This window comes from Pleurodeles waltl, chromosome 3_1 (assembly GCF_031143425.1).
Source record: "Pleurodeles waltl isolate 20211129_DDA chromosome 3_1, aPleWal1.hap1.20221129, whole genome shotgun sequence".
Taxonomy (NCBI): Eukaryota; Metazoa; Chordata; class Amphibia; order Caudata; family Salamandridae; genus Pleurodeles; species Pleurodeles waltl.
Window position 1 is genome coordinate 980,758,966 of NC_090440.1, and position 16,214 is coordinate 980,775,179.

Here is a 16,214-nt window from a genome sequence, read left to right on the forward strand (position 1 = left end):
GAAAGCACAAAAAATAGGAAAAATGGACTATGTCCCTGTAAGATGCCAAAACTGATATATATATATTTTTGGTTAGTCTTCCTGTTCCTGAAAGCTGGAAAGGTGGTTGATTTTAGCACGGCAAAACCTTTGTTGATGCCATTTGCAGGAAAAAAAAGACACTTTCTTCTTCAGCACTTTTTTCCCAATTTTCCCCCAAAAATACAAAATGTAGCTATATTTCACCCATTTTCTTGGTTCCCTGGGGAATCTACAAACCCTGGGTACCTTCAGAATCCCCAGGATGTTGGGGGTTGGGGTGGGGAGGTATTCAAACGTTATAGGGGCCTAAGAGTAAACTACCCCAAATAGCCAAAAAAAAGGGTTAGCACGGGGGGCCTAGCAGAGAAGGTTAAAGGTGTATTTTTTTTATCTGATCAAATGTAATACGTTATTTGCTTCCAAGGGCAAATGAAGTCTGGACTGTACTACTTCAGATTAACCTGGATCCGAAGTTCCACTTTAACATGTTTGATATCGCACCTATTTTGTACATCAGTCCATGTGAATTTCATTTGAGAAGAAAGCATCTTGTTTGTTGCAGTGCTGCCAGACATGGAAGGTTTAAACTTTTTTTTTTTGTATTGGGAACTTCACCTGGCAACTTTGAAACAGCAGTTTGCCATTTAGCAGGGGCGGCTGGTGTTCAAGGGCTAAGGGGCTGCGCCCCTAGCCTTTTCTGGCCTCTCTAGTGAAGCATATATTTAATTACATGATGAAAGTAAACATTTTCTGCACAACATTTTCCGAGTGAAAGTTGTACACTTTGAAAAGCCCCACTGCGCCTGCATCAGTATGTGGCTGAAAGCTGCACAGTAGGGCTGACAGGGCTTGCCCACGCAAAGCCCTTACGTTTTCTCATAACGCAGTGACATCCCTGGCTTATCTCCTCCTCCACCAGAAGTCCTGATTGTAAACAGCCTGGAGCGTTTTTAGTTCAGCCCGGGTTTCTGAAAACTTCATGTCACTCTGATATTATTCTCCACCCTTTCCTATTTACTCAAACAGTGGGTCTAGGTACCAGAGGTCACATTTTATTAAAAGAATGTGGCATTGCACAAAGAAAATCCCCAGTCTGTGGCAGAGAAATGGAATAAATACAATAAATAACTCCATCCAGGGCTCTCTGGGACACAGGAGTGTGACCTGAAGACCTCAAGTCATAAATATGCCAAAGACAACCCTGCACAAAAGTAAGTTGGAGCTCTATCTTTTTTACAGACAAAAATAACAAAATCCTTTTCTCTCAGCTCTCCTCTCCTTTCAATGCCTCTGTAGGTGATCTCGTCTGTCAAAGGCAGTAATGGTGCCAGTAATTTATCATGGCTAGTTACTGTTTTATTTCTTCTGCAGACTAATGTGATATGTCATATTAAACATGTAATCTGCAGCTCAAATAAATGTGTACCTTTTATCACTGAAACTGCTGGATACTGGATGGGTGAGGCAATGTGTGTTTGTTTAAATGTGTCTGCAGAGCTTGACAGAGTGGCTGAGAGAATGTGGGTGTCTGTGTAAGAGTTGTGTGGATGGCAGTGGATGACAATGTGGATGAGTAAATGGGTAGGTGACCAAAGGCAGTGGGTGAGTAGGTGAATGGAAATACGTGGGTAGTGAGGCTCTCACAAGGTGCAATTCCGTCTTGCATTTGTGCCCCACCACTGCTTTCAGTCACCAGCCACCACTGGCCATTTATGTACACAAGTCATGGTATTGCCTCAGACAGTTTGCAGAACGGGATCAATTAAACTGTATTTGTTGAATAGCCACTAGAGTTATATATGATTGGTAAGAATATTCACATCATGAGCTTTGCAGAGCTGCTAAGAGTTGTAGGGAAGGCAAAGAAGCCTATACAAACAGGGCCAGTGTTACATTGATGCAAATGTCAGGAGCTGGGATACTGCCCTAATACAGATGGCCACAAGATTTCAAAATGCGTTGTAGATGCTACGACAGAAGGACCACCACTGGAATTATACAGCAATTGATGAGCAAATAGTTTGACAGAATGTACTAAATTATGTGGCTAGAAAAGGCACATTGTATGGTGCAATGAAGATTGTGGGGCAATATTCGTTCTCACATTTTAACCATTGAAAGGGTCTCGAAGAAGATTGCATGTCATTAGTACCAGTTTAACACCTAGATAGAGCAACCAGCCACTAAAATGTAACCTATTAACCCTGCCGTATTACGATCTGATTATTTCCTATGGAGATCTTAACACAGTGGAATGAATATCCATAACATTTGCAACAGACTATTCATCCACTATGCAACAAATTATCTCACTGGAAATACATGAGGAAATGTATATTGTGATACATTTGAGCTAGTCACTTTTCTTATGCAGTAGATGGTGGCTTGTGTAGCAAGTGTGGTAATTCCATGGTTATGTGGAACATGCCACGGCTCCAGATTCCAGTGGCTCAAGGCACATGGAGCATGGAAACACCAAACAGTTTTTTTTTTTTTTTAATTAGCTAGTCCTTGTACCTGTGCTGTAAACCACCTCAGTTCACGCAGTAAACATCAGAGAAGGAAGTAAATTCAACGCCGAACACAAAGGCTCAACAAACGCTACAAAGAGGCCGAGCGATGGGTGTAAAGACCATTGAAACAGCGTAACACGCAGGAGAGAGAGAAGTATTTTGTATTTTTGTTCTTTCTGTCTGGCCTATATTTAAAACTGTTGTTTCAAGGCAGAGTGCCAATTCAAATATTTACTTATAAAAAAAATGTTGTTACATACTTTTTACTGTTCTGTTATTTACAATCACAATTATAGACCTTTTGGTGCAGTGTGAAAATCAATATTTATTGAACAAACCTGGACAACATTCTTCATAATAGAAAGCAGTCACATAATCATGGAGACAGCATGTTTCATACTTTGTCCGGTACCTATTAGGCCACACCCAGAAGTATTTTCAAGCAAGCTACCTGCACTGCAGCCACCTCATTGGCTGTCAGCCAGCAACAATCAAATTGTGACGGAACTTCTGTTACACTATTAGTTACAAAGGACATTTGTCTTAAAGAACGGATAGTGGTCACCCTAATTAGTAACAGATGCCATGGGTTTTATAGTTAACAATTGTACTGCACCCCATATCAGTGTAGTGTTCTATTTTTTTATATAGAGGTGATACTCTTTTTTTGGCCAACAGCTAGTACACTGGGGCCTAGAATACAATATAGGTTGCAATTCTCTTATCCAATGAACAAATGTCAAATCTTCTGCATTGGAGGGAGTATTCCATCCACTGTCATACAGTCTCAATTGGTTAAAATTTAGTCTTAAATATATCATGTTGACCTTGTCACATAGTTTGAGGTTCAATAGAGATAGTGATTTTTGTTAAGGTTTTTCCAATCTTAAGTTCATAGATGAAATACATATGATGAGTCTACGCCTATTACCTTATGTTTTTCTTGACTTTTTATTTTAAAAACCGGTGTAGACATTGACGTCGTTTCTCATGTTTTACAAAAACGCTTTTAATCCTGCAGTACAGAATCAGAATAGGGGTGCTTCGCATGTGATGCCAAGGTTGTCTGTATTGGACTAGCTAATATTAAGACTTTTGGATTCCAGGGATACAATTGTATGTGGGCCTTGCAGCAGCAACCCTCCCATTTCAAGCCTTCCTAGATATTGGGGAAATTGACGAAGACAAAGCTTTGTAGAGCTCTTAAGTTTGTTGTCCACAGTAGTCGCATATGAATTCCCATATACAAGTGCTCACTTCTATTTGAGAATGCCTTTAAAAGTAAAACAAAACTGCCTTCATTATTAAGCTCAAAATGTAGTAAGGCCAAAAAGACATTTGTGCAGTTGGTTTCTAACATAGCTGAATGATTTCCCAAAGACTGGATAATTCCTGAGAATACTCTGTAACCCTTATTATTTAGATTATTTGGTACACAGTGATTTTGGGGTGAGGTTTGACTAGTACCTTAGTTTAAATCTTTGATATATTAATTTTTAAACTGTTGAGCTCTTTGCAATCCTCGAGCATCCAGAATGCGATTGTTATGTTATGAAGATTTGTAGAGTGCGCTTATCACCTGAAGGGTATCCAGGCTTTGGAGTAGGTGGGTATGCCGATCAAACTCCTATTTGAACAGTCAGGACTTCAGTTTCTTGCAGAGTTCGAGGAGGGATGAGGCAGTCCTGATGTAGTGTGGAAGGTCGTTCTAGGATTCGGCAGCAATGTAGGAAAAGAAGCATCCTTCCGACTTGCCCTTCTGGGTGCAGGATATTTGCATGAGGTGGAGTGAAGTGGAGTACAGTTGCCTGGTGCGTTGGTGGAAGTTGAAAAAGTGGTTGAGGTAGGCAGGCCAGACATTGTGAAGGGTTTTGTATGCGTGGGTGAACAGTCTGAATTGTCATTGCTTCTGTAATGGTAGCCAGTGCGTAAGCTGTAGCTTGATGCTTGTTGCAAATGATGTCGAGGATGTCTGGTCGTTGTGTTCTGGTTGATGTGAAGTCTTTGTATGAGTTGATTCTTGATGCTGGCCTAGAGTGTTTTGCTGTAGTCTAGTATGCTGGTGATGAGTGCCTGGTGACCGTCTGGTGCTGGTGGAGGAAGGGTGCAATGTAATATTTTGTGGATCATATATAGGATGAAGAAACAGGAGGAGATGACAGCATTCACTTGTTTGGCCATCGTGAGTGTGTCGTCCACGATGATGCTGAGGTTTTTGGCTTGATCCGTGGGGGGTGGTCGTAGGTCCCAGGTCTCTTGGCCACCAGGAGGGGTCCCATGGAGAGTTTTTATTCCTGGAGATCAGGGCTTCAGTGTCATCTGTGTTGATCTTTAGGCAGTTCTGTTTCATCCAGTTTGCTACGTAAGCAAAGTTCAGTTTGTGTCTGGTCTAATACAATGTGAGCATCTGTGTATAAAAGCATGGATAGTTTTGTTCCACCCACACTTGGTGGAAAACAATTATTTAAGAGATGTCTTGGTTTGGTGGCTGCTTAGCAGTCAAAGAGAATCTCTAGAGCAGAGGTCTTCAAACTATGGATCATGCACTCCTGAAGGTCAGTGACTGTATTTGTAGGTGAGTGTAAATGCCTCTGCGAGTATGTATAAAGATGTCCTTTTAGGTGAATTGAGGGGTGGCAGGGAGAGCGCCTTCATGGTTTCATTCAGATCCAGAGTCCTCATCGGGCCTCCTTTTGCCTCAGAGTAGCAGCCCAGGAGAAAGAGAAGGGAAGCAAAATCCATGGATAGCGTCAACTAAATGGCCCAGAGGATGGGGAGAATTGGGGGAGGAGGGGAGAAATGTGTGTGTGTGTGTGTGTGTGTGTGTGTGTGTAGGGGAGGGGGGTGTTTAATAGATTTTCTTGTTATTTCAAGTAACTAACTCGGAGCTTAGGGTGACTAACTCGTGTCCTTGCCATGCACAGTTTTTTCTTAAATAATTTTACTTCTATTGTTTCATTGATATTTCTATTGACGTTATAAAAGTAAGTGCTGTAATATCTGGAGTAACTAGCAGTGCATGGCGGGAGTTCGTTACCCTAAATAACTAAAACTGCTGAATTTCTCAGGTGTTGTGCGAGTATATTAAGAACCTAACTATAACACCCCTGTAACCTTTCTTACTACCCAACCCTATGCCGCACATGACCAAAAGGAGCCAACCCGAGGGGTGTGGTCCCCCAGTGCATTATTTGCTCCATGAAGGGGGGGCCGTTCAGCCCCCCTCCAACAATTGATTTAGGCCTGGGTAGGTAGTGGTCCCTGGGGCTGTAGGGAGTGAGGGGTGCGCGGCCCCTTTAATTTAACTTGCCCAGAGGCTGGTAGCCCCCAGGCTATTCTAAGCCCAGGAGTGTGACCCCATGAACCGCCTCCTCCTTTTTCAATGCCCCTGGGATGTAGGGCATTGAAAAAGTTTGTTTGTTTTGGGTGGAGGGCACTGGGACCCCAGCACCTGAGCTATGGGTTCAGGGTGTCTCTACCCTGGCTCCTTCTTTTTTTTTTTCTTTTTTCTTCTGGGACTCAGCTGAAGCTTAGTCCCAAGATGGCTGCCAACACTTCCTTGTTGAAGTGTTGGCAGCCAATCCGAACTCTGCACGAGACCGGAGGGTTCACAGAGCCTTTGCATCTGTGTATGTATGTATGTGTGTGTATGTATGTATGTGTGTGTGTGTATATATATATATATATATATATGTGTGTGTGTGTGTGACCCACTGGCCTTGATCATATATATATATATATATATATATATATATATATATATATATATATATAAAGTCTTATGTTTGGGGAAATTTTGTGAAGATTCATCAAACCATGCCAAAGTTATTACCAAAACAAAAAATGCTTCTTCCGTAGTAACTAAGGTCTAACTATAAATAGGATATGGAGATACCCCCACCCAATTTCCTTGGAGCGATGGACCAGGGTGAGCTGTAAGGTGGGAGGGGTCATTTTTTTCTCACTTTTTTGTATTTTTAGGTTTATCCCTGAGGTCTGAGAGGGTCACTGCAATCCAAAATGTCTGCTTACCACCAAAGAGTGGGGTGAGGTTTTTTTTGTGCTAGCACGGTGGCCCAGGTCACCCTTGCTTAGCATAAAACAGAGCCCAAGCAACAATGTGGTAAGATGTGGGACTACCCCTCTACATTTTTTTTTTTTTTTTTTTTAAATACACAGAGCCAGACTGCTTTTGGGCTTCGGGACATGAAGTGATGGCCCAGTGGAGAGAGCCTGCTTCGCAGGGCTTTAGCTATCATTAATGCCACAGGTTCAGTGGTACAGGGATACGAGTCACACCTCAGTTGGGCCCGTTTTACTGTGATTTTGTGTTTGCTTTGGGGCATGGTACACCCTTACAGTGACAGTGCTGCACATGGCCTTGGTGTAATGGCCCAAGGGAAGGGAAATTGAAGCAGGGAAGATACCTTAGTTTGGACCTCAGAGATGGTGGGGGATATGGAACAAGGTGGAGGGGGATCTTTTTTAAAAACAGAAGCGTAGAAACCACGCTTTGTGAGGCACTATCTATCATAAGTGAAGCCGGTACAGTGGTACTGAGGCCCAGCGGTCTGATGGGTCCACTGCATCAGAATTATGATTTTCTCTACCAAAAGTGCTTTGGTGGCTCATTTGCCTTGATAGCATTTGGGTTGAAAGCATTTTTGATGTGAGGAGGGAAGCACATGCTTTCTTCTGAAAGGAGAGAGTCTGTTTAAAGAGTGGAGTGGTGGCCAGAGATGGTGTGGAAGGGATGAAAGGCATAGAAGACACCTTGTCAATCGTGCTGTAGCTATCAATATTACAGCTGGTAAAATTGCACTTTGGACCAGGAGCATGCGGTGTTTAGTACACCCCAGTTATGAGGAGTTGTGGTGTTTTGGTCAAATACTGTGTGGATTTTGAACTACAGAAAAAGAACCCCTGAAATGCTTTCATAAGCTCCACCCACTCTACTCAGCCCTGTCCCTCCCATTTCCCCAGGCCTTGCTGTAAGGTTTTGTGGGGAGTGGGGGCCTGACTTCTATACATTTTGTTTAGTGTGAGCTCAGAGCTAAACTATTTGAGGCCCTCTGCTCTAGAAGGTGTGATGCAGTGTTGTTGGTTCAGACATTTGGTTTCATGTTATCTATGTGAAGGTTCTTTCTCTTTGTGGGCTCATCTGTGCATTTCAACAGTTCATTTGTTTGTCTCCTTTGGAATGGTCATTCACCTTCAAATTTCTTTTGTTTGTGAGTTTTAATGTGGAGTCTCCGGTAATTAAAATGTTTGCCACATCACCTCCCTAAGCAGTCTCTGACTGACCCGGAGGCAACCTAGTCATCCATTTTGTAACGGCCACAGGACTCAAGCATCTGACATGAATTTAAAGTGAGTGAGGGGAGACGACATTCATCACTTTTACCACTCTACCCGAACACAATGACTGCACCAGCCGTTCTCACTTCTACTGTGCTACACTACACGAGGGTCAAGACTTGGAGAAAAAAAAGGCATCTCCAGATGATACAGCCTGGGCTCAGACTGGATTGTAACGGGAGCAGTGACCTTCTTTCTCGCATTAAGACTTGTACCTTGCCTTCATATGATAACGACCTTGCACAAATATTTTCTGTGATAAGGCCTTCCTAAATTAAGCCTGCATCTGTTGGGCTGTGATAACTTCTTGAACATGCTTTAAAAGCCAATGGGTCTCACCTAGTGGTTTGCCAATGTTTTTTGCAGATTCTGCACAGCATCAGGAAAAAGGGAAATGCTTTTGCTGGTGCTGTGCGATATTAAGCTAAATTGCACGCCAGTGTCTTGACGCAGGTGCCATTTTCTTTGGTTTTAATTACCAGTACAAGATGACGGAAACCACATAGATTAGTATATTTAAAACAAACAAAAAAAAAAAATCTTGTTTTAGCACAAGAGTGCTTAATGCATTACAGAGCACCCCGTCAAGAAATAGCAAATGGCAGGCCTTCCAAAAAAAGAAAAATAGTAATGTTAAAGTGATAAGTCTGTTGGGTTTTGGGACGTCATTGAGAAGCAGGTGAGGGAAGCAATGGGGAGTGTTCAACGAGTGGGGAAAAAAACTAAAGGGGGCTTGAAGAAGGAAAAAAGTACATGAGGTAGGAGGGCAACGTAGAGTGTGGGGGGACATGAGGGAGTGAATTACATAGGGTGGAGGACAAAGTTATGAGGCAGAGAACAAAAAGAAGTGGGTAGAAGAACACGAGAGAAAGTGCAGTACAGAGCGTGGGGAGTGAAAAGAATCACACAAGGGAGCCAGTCGGAAAACACATGCACTCTCAGAAAGTGCCAAAAAAAAAAAAAAGTGAGGAGTGGCAGGGCACAAATCAGCCAATGAGCTGGATGTTCGAGGCTATTCCCATGGAGAGAAACAAGAAAAGCCCATTGAATAAATGAAGCAGAGAAATAACAGTGCCAGTAAAGCAAACTAGTGGTGATCAGTGGATGAGCTTTAAGCTTCACTATAAGTTCTTGCTAAGCCCACACACAATATGTCTAACAGCTTGTGCTGTCCGCTAGGACAGACTTGAACATGCTGTATCAATAGTGACTATACGGCCCTGATTCAGTGGGACAGTCACGGTTTTTCATCGTCTGACCTGGCAGATTTCACTGAATTCAGTACATGTCCCTGTTGGAGCGTGTCAACTGAACACAGAATGAGACAAGCTTTTATGTGTTCCTGTGCAGGATGCAGGATTAGTTATCTGTCTTTTTGGAAATCAATGTGTTACAGGTGATACTCCATATATCATTCATCCTAAGTAAAAATGTTGCCAGGTTTGAAGAAGGCCTGTGATGTTTGTGTTCCGTGTGTTTGCTGTATTTACTGATGGTGTAGCCTGATGTTTTTAAAAGTTGGTTTCTGGGTCTGCACGGCATGTTTCTTGGTAGGGATTTGATGAATCAGACCTCTGTTTTGTTCACGTGCCCCCTCCACAGTGTGTAGACGTGTGGAGTCCTGGTCTCTGGTAACCTTTTCAAAGTGCTTTTTTGTGTGTCTTTTCTTCCATTCTTGGGCTTTATCTTTAGGCGAGCTGGGTTTTCGCTTTTTTGGCTGATAGTGCTTCCAAATTTCGCCCACCCTTTCCCAGGATGATAAAAGGAGTTTTTTTGTGGGAAAATATACGTCAGACGTTGTCACCTCTGAGACGGTTTTGAGTTATTTTTCTTTTCTGCTTGTTCAGTATGTTAACAGTCCGTTTCTTTCCGATCGCGGGTGCGTAGTAAAACTGAAAACACATGTATTTAAACAAGCCCGCCTGAAAAGTTCTGTCTCCCACACACGCGTCCACCAGTCCACGACTCTTCACTGCAAACACTTCCTTGATATAAATCCTCTTTCCCTGCACTCTCCTCTTTTCTGCACTAATCAATGTCTTGTGCAGCACCCCCAGTGCTTAGTAGCGAGATGGGGATAATTGCCAAATAGGCATTTACAGCTGCAATTCACCGGCACTGCCACTGGAGGGCAGCATTGTTTTACTTTTGTGTAATAGCTTTTCCAAGGTGATAACCAAACGTCAGTGACGCAGAGAAAGAGTGTTGGTGCTATTTTGCGCACCTGATAAATAACGATACCACGGGGCATGTTATTTAGGGGTTGTGATAAAACGCAGCTATTACGACTTTGTGGGGGAAAATATGGATTATGCTGATAACACAAAGGTTGGTACGGCAAGTAACGTGCATATTAATTTTCGGCAGGTTTGACCTTCTGAAATTTAACGACTCTTAAGGTATTTAATTTATCCGATGAGGGGATACCTTCTAACTGGTAATTGTGATCCATGACTAAACGGAGGGGTGACGCAAGCGTCGCTTCCCACTCCTAATAGGGCTGAGTATCTTCGGTCATTAAGTATTGTCACAGTGCTCGTGGTCTACAGTGCTTTCTTGTACAAAACTCCTACTGCAGAACTGCTGCGTGACCAGCACAGCTACGCGGTTGTAGTGCTCTTCAGAATACCCAGCGGGGCCAGTCACGTAGACTGTAAACACCTCCATGTGTTTGTAGAGCGCAATTTAATGGAACGGCCTGTCAAGCTTATGTAAACAATGGTAAATGTTTGCAGGTTTTTAGACCGGATACGACTTTTTCTTTTTTGTATGCGCTCTTAGTCTATCCTTACTTAGCACCTACAAACGCAGTCCGCAATACAGTTTGGGAATCCGTCTTTTTCCCTTTTAAAACATGGTTTTGCTATATTTTAACGGTGTGTTTGCATTTTATTACATTTAGTAAAACAGATGTTTGTTTTAGTAGAGCTGTGTTTTTAGGTCTAGCATAGCAACGCGCAAGCGCTGCTTTTCCCAGGTGTTGGTATCCATGTGAGCCTTTAACCACACCCACCTCACACCTATGGCTATCACTCCTTCTTGGGCTTGCCTTTCAAAAATCCTTTGTAATCATCGGTAAATGCTTTGTTTGTCCCTCCTTGGACACCTTCCCTGTTACATAGATAATTGCACTCTTGGCGATACCTTTCACTGCTAGAGATCTTCTTTTTCCTTTTGTGCCAGTCCGCGCTCATGGCGGCCTTGACGCTTTGAATCGGCTTGCGTATGTCAACAGTTTTACTTTTCATTTTCAATTCATGTGGCAAGAAAAGTCCAGTTAGGGATTTACAACACCAGTAGCTCTAATTCGAGCAAACGTGTGCCCCATTGCATTGCAAATGCTTGTTTTCTGTTGTGAACATGTATACGTATGCTCCTGGTGATTACTTCCAAGGTCTTGGAGTGATGTTAATGCTGGGACAGAATGACTACACTCCCCTCTTTGCAGGAAACTGGCCCTTGATATATGGTTCTTGACGTGATGTATGTAGCGTTGAGAGCTCTGGTTCTGTAAGTGATGTTGCAGTTGAGCTGTAACCTCACTCAAATAACCGTATGTCACACTCTTACATCACTTCATGGGTTGCCTGTCATGCTGTCATCACTCCAAAGCTCAAACTAAAACATCAATTCAGAATGTATATGGCAGAAGGTGACATCCCTTAAAGAAGCATATCTGAGAGTATAACATCACTACAGTCAATCCAGACTTTGGACACTACTCCAGATTGTGACACCATTCCAAGAACATACGACTGAGTGTGACCACATAAAACAGTCCTTTTAAGTGGAACAGAAACAGTGAGTTTTTGGAGGCATGAGCCAAGAAGCCTGGCTACCAAACCCTCTGAAAGACGTGTGATCTATACAACTAAAGACATGACCTAAAATATGTGAAATGGAATAATTTGCTTGACAAATCCATATAGTTTTACTGGACAAAGAAGAACCAAAATCTGCAGCACAATTATTTATTTGAAATGTTTATGTAGTACCACTATGCTGGGTCATAAACAATAAAAACTTGACAAGGTAAATTTAAAAGTAAGCTTTTGCTATCCTCTGAGTGTCATGTGTACAAAGGCCATAATTAGGTTATTCCCTTAAATGGCCCAGCTAGGTTTTCATCCAGGGTTTTATCACACTTTTTTGGCTAAAGAGGTACAGTTGACACAGTGATAGCCTAGTTATCCGCATGTCTTGATTTTATGGAACACAGTAGCGCACTATGACCTCTGAATGTATATTGTTGCTCTTACCTTCTCTTAATTCTAAAGATGTCAGCACATTCCAGAGCAGTATAATATGGGACTCAAACATTTATCAACTAACAAAGTTTGACTATGTGCGTAGTATGTACGGTTGATAGGGGCACACACCGACCACTATCATGTTGCTCTAAATCAAAAAAGTGTGTGTGGGGGGGGGTGAGAAGTTTGCTGAGGGCTAGTTCTCCTTTCCCATTCCAGTAGGATATTAAGATTCTACCAACTCCTTTCATAAATAAAAACGAATTTGTTTCACCCAAGAGAAATATTTCCTATTGTGAAAGAACTCTCAACCACTAGTATTTCTAGTGGCATGCTTTGTCATCGAATTCACCCCATTATATGCTGCATTGCACGTGCTACAAACTTTACTTTCAATGGAGCACCAATATGTTGAGTAGGGATTTAAAGGTTAAAATGTGCTTATCTGGTAACCCAAGTCTGACTTTAGTGAGAGTCCATTTGGCAAATTTAAAAACAGAAGGCAATGCTCACAAGTTCAAATCACTCTACAAGTTTCAGCCACAGCAAGTGCCAGAAGGCTGGTGCTATGGGTTTTCACAGGACTAGACATGCATCCCAAAAGTTCCCAATTGTTTTTTTGGTCGTGGTCTGTTTGTTAGAGTGCATTTTGGCCAATCATACTAATGCAATACGCACGCATACAGACCAGTCTGAGAGCATTTATTGACTTATGATCTGAATACGCTTCTTGCCCCAAAGGATACTGGCCTTGTAGTCACACGTTTGGCAAAGATACCTACCCTCTGTGCCACCTAGGTATCTTCTCCAGTTTCTGAATGATATTTGAAACGTCCTCTCAAAACAGCTTGTATGAGCGCCTGGCTTCATTGTAACTGTTATATGGTGGCTCCAGATTGGCCATTGTGTGTCAGTTTCACTTTCTCTTTGTTTCTCCGTAGCATGGACCAAGTACTGATTGCTTTTTATGAATTAGATTCCCTCCGCTGCTTGTGCTGGGATTGAGGTACTTTCTCTTCTTCTGTCGTTGCTTGGTCTCCCATCCTCAGTCCTTCATTGCTGGCCCAGTGACACCCATTACTCCCTCCCACCCGTTGGTGCTTGCCCACTTCCACCACATATCTGTTGTTGCTTGCGCCATCCCACTGCAATCCTCCGTCACAAAAATAACAGTGACAAAGCCAAATACCTCTCACCTGTGCAGTAGCTATTTGGCTTTATTAATGTGTTCTTAACAATTTTATACAGTTGCGCAGCATGGTGAAATTGAAACTTAAAAGAAAGTACTGTGACCCGGCCAGTGTTGAGCGCATCTTTTCCTCTTTCAGCGTGCTGCACAGCAGTTGCGCTGCTGTACAAATTAACAAAAACAAATTGGCAAAGCCAATAGATCTCACGTAGACAAAACCTGTTGGCTTTGCCATTGCTTGTTTGCTTTACTGGGGCTCAGCCCTTGCAGGCTGGGGCCCACTATAGCCCAGACTTAAGGAACTTTGTCAGATTCTAATACAGCTCCAATGCCTAACGCCCGAGTGCGACAACAGTTCGGGAACCAACATACAGGCCCTGGCATCACTGCAGGCACCTGACAGACTGTGGCACCACTGTAGTATTGGTACCACTCCTGGTACGTTTATGAAGAATTGAAAATATAAAACGTAGATTAGTGTGTTCTTAATGGAGCTCAACTAAAAATACTGCCCAAATACACTGCTGCGAGCCAGGAAGATGTCCACACAGTCACTGGGCCGTTAAATATTTTCCACTGGTGAAATTCCTTGTAATTTGCGTGTTCACTATCGCTGTTTGTCTGGTGGTATTTTTCTTTTTAAATATATTTTTTGCCTTTAGTCTGGGCCAGTGACGGGCACCACTGGTCGGCCTGCCCATCCCTTCCTGCACGCCTGGGTCCGACTGTGAGAACTTTCCACTAGAGGAACTGGGAGAGCCAGACGGAATCCGAACAGGAAATCTGCGCAGGGCCGCTTTCCCGGCCCTGCCCGTGCCCAGGCCTCAGATAGACGCGCTGGCATGGCGGCTGCCTGTAGTAAATATAGCCACACTCCCGCGGTGGTTGGAAGTAGTGTACGGAGGGGGAGGGGGGCAGCTGTCTGGGGTCCCTGGTAGGTTAGGGGACAGGGCTCGGGGTTACGTGCAGACACTACAGGGGGCGGGCAGTGTCCGCCGGCGTCGGAGGTGGACACGCTGGTTTGTCGGCTTTGTATGGGGCAGTTGGGGATGTGGGGGTGGTTGATGCAGGTGGACAAATGTGCATCTGATTGTGCCGGTCCTTTACCGATCCTAGCCCCCGACTCCCTAAACGTATGTTTTTGCATAAATACACGATTGTCGTTGAGCAATTCCATCATTGTGGCCCCTAGTTTTCAAGCTTACTCGGCTTCAAATCCAACGGAAGCTCTCTATTCAGCGCCTCGTTTTTGCCACCTTTACCCCGTGGCCCCACTGCGCCCGTAGATTGCGGCAGTATGCGGTCGGAAAATAGACGGGGAGCAGTGCCGCGGAGTTCAGGGGGTAGTGAGCAGCGGTAAACCGGCCTTTTGCTGACCTGTTCATTGCCCACGAGCTGGGCCCTCTGAAGGCTGGTGCGGCTGGGGCACAGGGCCTCCCCAGCCCTATCGAGCTCACTTAGTCAGGTCGCATCTGCCGGGGATAAACTTGGTGAGTCTCTCCCTGGCTCATTTTAGACTCCCTTTCTCCACTCGACCAAACCGCTTGGTCTTGAGAAAATCACTTTCTCTTAGCTTCATTACTCAATCTGCCAAACAAGTCCTAGGAAAGCATATTTGATGGCTTCTCAGACTGCAGCCGCCGAATCTCGCACATTTCGACGCATCTGACCGCTCGGTGCCGTGCGATAATGTCAGGAATCTGGTCTCCCTCCCGGTATTAGGCAGACCCAGCCCGGGCTTCATTCCGCACATTCCTGCTCCCTGCCCAGCTATGGAGCACGTGGGGCGCGCGCGGGTGGGTTTCTTTCCCTCCTTAAGGCGCGCGTGTGCAGGTGCTGCTCCCCTGAGCATGGCGTGCACAGCCCACCGCGGGGACGCGCGAGGCATCCTCCGTGGCTCGCTGCTGCCGTCTTCGCTTGTGGAAGAGTTTACGTGGCTCGCCTCAGCCCCGGGGTGGAAGAGGGCAGCGCGGTTGATGTGAATAGGGATTTCTACCTGCCGGGGGTGGGCTGGTTGCTGTAGAAATCCGGAGACGTCGCAAGAAGCCCAGGAACCTCGGGCAGCCTCAGTGACAGACGTACAAGGCAGGGACAGTGTCACTCACATTGCGGGCTCGCCCCCCAAAGGCCAGCAAGGCTGGGGTACAATCGGTCACAGGCCAGCCTCGCGTCCGCAGCGCAGTGGAAGTCAGGTGCATGTCGCGCTGTCACCGAGTGTCATATATGGACGGCTGCGGTAACTTGGCACGTCAGGTTTGGGTCTGAAAGCAATGAGATTCCAGTCATGGGGGGGGGGGGGGAGGGGGGGGGTTAGCTGTTTGGCCTGTAGACGACATAGGATCTATTTTCATGTTTAGCAGTTGGAAAATGTAGCCAACGGGATGTAGGCCGGTGCTTATATGCCATACGAGAGTTGCAGCATCTGCCACACGCAGTACTTCTCACCCTTCGAGGCCCAAGGCCACCCGTCCCGAGGTCAAGTAAATTTTATTGAGTCCGCTGTACTTGCGTCTGCGCCATAAGCAGGTTTGCCTTCCATTTCAACAGGGCTGCATCTCTTCCACTGTCCACTTAGAGCAGTGGTTTTCAGACTGTTAATGCCGGGCCTCTCCGGTGGGAAAACAAATAATTAGGGCCCCCTCCGAATTCTAACTCAATAGTTTATTTAATTGGCAATGTTTAAATGACAAAACATGTCACTGATGGCCCTTTACAGAGCGGGTTACTGCTGCTCATTTTTTTCATCTTAAAATAAAAACCCTGTAAGCATAATGGGCTCTCTTGGCCAGAGCCTGCCCCTTGGGATCATTTGAGGCCCCCCTAGGTGTGCCCCCCCCACCCCCTCGTTTGAAGACCCGTGACTTAGAGGTATTATCCTACGTG

The 16,214-nt window shown here is 44.5% G+C and overlaps 1 protein-coding gene across 7 annotated transcripts in view; it reads left to right on the forward strand.

Moving 5' to 3' along the window:
* Positions 1 to 16,214, forward strand: part of PHACTR4 (phosphatase and actin regulator 4) — a 370,026-nt gene that overhangs the window by 106,894 nt on the left and 246,918 nt on the right. Inside the window, exon 1 of one of the 7 annotated variants that reach the window (XM_069224108.1) lies at positions 2,552 to 2,688. The exons of the other annotated variants lie outside the window; for them this stretch is intronic. The gene's annotated coding sequence lies outside the window, so the exon portion shown is untranslated. Of the gene's footprint in view, positions 1 to 2,551; positions 2,689 to 16,214 lie in introns of those variants that run through there. 7 annotated transcript variants of the gene reach the window in all.